This window comes from Amblyomma mixtum, chromosome 1 (assembly GCF_055824585.1).
Source record: "Amblyomma mixtum isolate Tamu chromosome 1, ASM5582458v1, whole genome shotgun sequence".
Taxonomy (NCBI): domain Eukaryota; kingdom Metazoa; phylum Arthropoda; class Arachnida; order Ixodida; family Ixodidae; genus Amblyomma; species Amblyomma mixtum.
The window spans coordinates 24,720,801-24,726,800 of NC_143012.1; positions in this window are offsets into that span (position 1 = coordinate 24,720,801).

Sequence of the window (6,000 nt, forward strand, 5' to 3'; positions counted from 1 at the left end):
AATTGTCGCGGGTGTCTTCTTCGTGACGGTTGAAAAAGCAACGCGAAGAAGCAGTAGCGCTATCCGGTACGGTTCAAATATACCCGGCAATTCCGGACAAAAGAATTTTTGAACGGAAAAGAGTTTAGGAACGCAGTTTCTTTTCATTTATTCTAAGATTCCAGCATAACAATCAATATACCCGCACATCATCCGTTGGCAGTCTTGCATTTTTTGCTATCAACGTTCTTGCCATCGTCAAAAGCGTTCTCCATTGGTTTTCTATGCCAGTCTTAGCTGCTCGATGCGGGCGATGGAAGTACTTTAAAAGAAAGATTTTGCTAGACATCAGAAGAAGGGACCATTACTGTCATTATTTGTATAACGGTACCTTATACTTATCCAATATTCAAAATGTTTCTCCAAGAGTGTTGGACATGATTTTCTATGGACGAAGCGGCAGGACGGAGTGCTTCGAGATTCCTAAGTTAGATTATACGTACAGAAGGAAAAAAAATTGCCCACGGATCTCTAATCAGCCTTGTCTTGTGCAAGTAGCGGTCATCCTATCCCACTAAATTTGTAATCCCTTCTCCACACGTTGGTTTTTTTTTATTAGTCTTCCTTTGCGTTTTCTTTCGCCGCGGCGGCTAGAATTTCTTTGGAGGAGAAATTCTAGAGGCCCGTGTACTGTGCGATGTCAGTGCACGTTAAAGAACCCCAGGTGGTCGAAATTTCCGGAGCCCTCCACTACGGCGTCTCTCATAGCCTTAGTCGCTTTGGGACGTTAAACCCCACAAAACCAACCAACCAAGCGTTTTCTTTCAATCGGAGCCGGCTCGTGTTACCCTGATACATCATCGGTTCTCACTTTCCTCCGATTGCATGTCGCGCTTACTGCATTGCCTCCTCCTGGTTCCCTATAGGATATCAACTTCTTATCGAATCTACGGCGCTCGTTTTCTTCCTCTGTATGTTTCTTCTACCTACTTTTCTCATTTCGTTTGCTTCCTGCAAAATCATCATTTAGTTCTAACGTCTTTTCGTTAGCTTCCAAATCTAAGCCACACAGCTAGGTGAGTGCTGGTGGAATGCGTTCACATTGGCAGGAGGTAAGTGGCGTCACATGACCGGAATTGACGTCACTACCGATAAATGCATGAACAGCTTCTAGTGCTACCGCATGCGAACGCATACTCTAAGTGTACCTGTGAATTTTCGAACCCCAGACGTAAGCTCCCGCTTACTTTTCTCTACGTTCAGTGATCGCTGTACTGCCATTTTTGGCAACTGACATTGTACGCTATGTTATAGAAGCGTCCTTAACATAGGGAACCCCGCCGTGGTGGCTCAGTGGTTACGGCGCTCGGCTGCTGACCCGAAAGACGCGGGTTCGATCCCGGCCGTGGCGGCCGAATTTCGATGGAGGCGAAATTCTAGTGGCCCGTGTGCTGTGCGATGTCAGTGCACGTTAAAGAACCCCAAGTGGTCGAAATTTCCGGAGCCCTTCACTACGGCGTCTCTCATAGCCTTAGTCGCTTCTGGACGTTAAACCCCAATAAACAAACAAACATATTATAGGTATCTGCCATCCGTCCAGAGAATCATTCACTCCAATCCCATCTCTGTTCCAAGGCGTGCATTGCTAAACAGCAAGTGTTTACGCGTGTCAATTGGCGGCACGGTGAACATGCGCGTGCTAGAACACGGTCCATCCCTCCGCCGATGCGTGTCGCACCCTTTATATTCCGGGTCACGAAACTATTATTCGCGCGCTTGCGCGACACACTTTTCCGCGGCAGGAAAACAAAGGAAAACGTCCCAGGTTCAAAGCACTTTCGTCGCGGCTCGGTCACGTCCCTCGCGAAGCCCGGCGAAGCTGTTCCGATAGCATGGAGAGACAGAAAGCCGGAGAAACAAAAAAAAAAAAAAGGCGAGACTGAAGCGAGAAAAAATGCGAGTCAGCACTGTCGCGATCGGGTTGTGCCGTGGAATTCGTCCCAGACCCGGTTACGATGACGGGCGGCCTCGGCACGTGCAGGCTTCAACCACTTCGACCCGGTCGGCGTTTCCGGAAATCGTTGCCGAAGAGGATGCGCGTCTGCGCAGTGTGTGTCGGCGGTGGTGGAGACAGTCGAACCGTGCCCGACTCGACACTGGTTGGGTTTTACGCAATGCTGCTGGCTCGAATATTCCGGGCCCCAATAATTGTGCAATTTAAAAACTCCGAATCAAAAAGCCGGATGCATCCTAGAGCCAGAGTTTAAGCATCGCCGATGATGGCGCCATCCATGATCCGGCCGGCAGATATCAGTGATGCTCTACAAGCTTTTGTATGTGCATTTTCAGCTGTTCAAGCAGTTCTCCTGTATCTCACAGCTACTGCGATAGTAAGCTAACTGGTTTGGTTTATGGGGTTTAACGTCCCAAAGCGACTCAGGCTATGAGAGACGCCGTAGTGAAGGGCTCCGGAAATTTCGACCTCCTGGGGTTCTTTAACGTGCACTGACATCGCACTGTACACGGGCCTCTAGAATTTCGCATCTATCGAAATTCGACCGCCGCAGCCGGGATCGAACCCGTGTCTTTCGGGTCAGCAGCCGAACACCATAACCACCGAGCCACCGCGGCGGCTAGTAAGCTAACTACTAAACTGATGTACTGAAGTTAGAACTAAAGTAGTGACCGCACTCTCATGCACGCCCTCTACCCATTTTGGTTTACCATAGTGGCAGCCGGTATGGGTACGCCTACTGCTTTATGCTGACAAAATTCGTTGCGTAGAAATCTGGAAACATCAATGTTTTCTTAGTACGATATGCAATTGATATCACATTCACGTCTATTACGATTAAACTGGAACCTCTTGCACCGTGTTCAAGACCAGGGGTGTCCAGAAGTGAAGAACATTACCAAACGTTTATCAAAGACTCTGCAAACTTCAGAATTAGCAGGTCGCTTGAACCCGCCTTCCTATGGCTAGGGAGACGAGTGTGCATACAGCGAAAACCAAAAGTAGAAGCTTTTTGAAGGGTTTGCCGCAGACTGAACTCGCACGGCCAAACGGGTTGGTGCTGAATTGACGCTAGAACGCCTGAGTGGCACCACCCTGGTTCACCTGCCTCCTTCCTCCGGCAGCTTTGGCTGAGTGGGCGCCCACTACCTCCGTTTTCTAACCTTCTGCGCACAGCACTGACGTTCCCAAGTTTCCAACCTTGCCTTTGCAATCCCACCACGTTTTCCGCCGGTGCAGCTACAATCGCAAATCGCTTCGCGTGTCTCTTCATGTCTCATGTCACGAGGGTCAGGCGAAGCGACCGAAAACGGATTAGGCACGCACACGTAGGCCTTTATACCGCTGCCGAAAATTCGAAACAATGTTCGGGGAGCGACACGCGGAAGTTTGCAATGACAGACAGAATAATATGAACAAGGTTTCGGCGTTCCAGATCCTGCCTTACGTAGCGCAAGGGAAACAGAAAGGTTTGCTTTCTTTACGTGGAAGCAAACAACGAGCAATTAATTATGTATGCATCCAAACCCCATAGAGTTTCGCTTCGGAATATGTCAGAAAGGTCAGACCGCCGAAGCCTGGTTCATATTATTTTGACCGAGAAACTTGGTTAGTTGTATGATGCATGGGTAGCATTGACCAAAGAGCACCATGGCACTAGATGTTTTTTGTCTAGACAAGGTGTGGTCAAAGGCCAATTTCCCGAGCATTTCACACCCCAAACAAACATAGCACCTATCCCGGCGAAAGCTTCCACCCACTGTATGACCGATGGGTGCCCGGCGGCACTGGGGGTCGAACCCCATACCACCCGCGAATGAGAGGGATGCTCAAAACCCTAGGCCGCCGCTGCCGTGACTTAACTTCGTGTCATACAGTGGAAGCGAAAAATACGAACGCAAAAGAATACCATAAAAATGTCTCACTTCCTCGCCTTCGCTGCGGTGAGCAGTGGTAGCGTTACCAGACCGATGGTGGTCGCAGGAAAGTCCCAGTTTTTTTTTAGTTAACGAGCCTAGTGTTAAAAAGAAACTGTATTGCTCGGAGGGACATGTATTAGCGTGGGCGCATAAAGAAATAGAAATAAAATTGCCCAACTCGAAACTCGAAGCGGCAGGGCCAGCTAGATGAAAATAGGTTTGGTTTGGTTTATGGGGATTAACGTCCCAAAGCAACTAAGGCTATCAGAGACGCCGTAGTGGAGGGCTCCGGAAATTTCGACCACCTGGGGTTCTTTAACGTGCACTGACATCGCACAGTACACGGGCCTCTAGAATTTCTCCTCCAAAGAAATTCAACCGCCGCGGACGGGATCGAACCCGCCTCTTTCGGGTCAGCAGCCGAGCACCATAACCACTGAGCCACCGCGGCGGCCCTAGATGAAAATAAAATACGTACTTACGCGATGAAGAGAAGGACAGATGAACAATTGTAGGACACGTGCAGTTCACAGTGTCCGACCTGTTTTTCGTTTGTCCTTATCTTATTCGCGCAGCTACGTAGTTGCAAGAATGAAACAACTGGCGGGACCGAAGTGTTAATTGCAAGGAAAGACTGCGCCCGATAAGAACCGAACTCAAAGCAAAGTTCTAAGCAAGTATAGCAGATCCTGGCTTTGGCCTATATTTAATTCCACTCTGAGTCTATTCGACACTTATAAACTAATTAGGTTTTCCTCCGGATGACTGCTGAGTGTGTACGCGTGTCATAGCTTGGGTCATTCAGTAGAATCCGACTTGCTACAGCGCCCCGAAGTTTTACGGGAAGCCGTCGTGTAAGTGCGATCCACCCCGCCCCATTTCCTGAAGCCCCTTGAAAAGAAGCTACCTGGACCAGCTCAGATGGGAGGGCGCGCTAATGTTCCCTTTCCTGCACCCTGGGAAAAGACTTAAGGGGGTGCCCCTGTTTGAACTTCCACCTTCGGGGAAAACCGAACTTCAGGAAGCGGTCCACACGACAAAAATACATGAAGGACAACCTGCCAGTTGTAATAGAGTTCTTTTCGCTTACTGGTGTGAATGGGCAGTACCTCTGATAGAGTTTAGGCCCAGTTTTAGGCCCAGTTCTGTGGCCATTGCCGACCTATTCCCAAGGCCTGCTGTAGCGCTCACTTCAAGATGCTTCAGGATGTTTGGACAGCGAGCAGGACGGGACTTTGTCGCTTTATGAAGCGTCCAAAGAGGGTTTCATTGAGAAGTTCTGGTCGCTGCCTGTGTGACATGCACGCTTTTGAACAGCCGTATTATACCTACTGGCAGGTTGGAGACCATTTCTATTCCGCTAAGAACGCCGCGGTATCGGCCGACGTACAGTTGTCCACACACCATCCATCCATCCATACGTACGTACGTACGTACATACATACATACATACATACATACATACATACATACATACATACATACATACATACATACATACATACATACATACATACATACATACATACATACATACATACATACATACATACATACATACATACATACATACATACATACATACATACATACATACATACATACATACACCCACCCATCCATCCATCCATCCATCCATCCATCCGTCCGTCCGTCCGTCCATGTGTATGGATTACTGTGCGAGCAGCCAGCCAATCACAGCAGCCAAACACGAGCGCGTCAGCCAATCGTGAACTGCCATTGCGCAAGCGGACTAATGTGAACATGGCCTCACGGTGTCTTGGGGAAGGTTGTCGCTTTCGATACGAAGCCGCGACGCTGTACTCTCAACTACCCGCTACGTCAACAGCAAAACCGGTGTCGCCCTCGGACGGAAAGAACCGGAGGGAGCAGAGAAAACTCCTCGCACTTTGTTTACCTCGCACCCCTACTTTGTACAGCCAAAGGAATGTGGCCTCGCACTGCACCAACCGACGAATTGGAGCTCCTTTCCGCTGGAGTACTGGAGAGCTGGTACGCAAGGCAGCAGAGGTAGGCGCTAAATATGCATTCGCGGTTCCTGCTCACTGACGTGCTCTAACAAGGCAC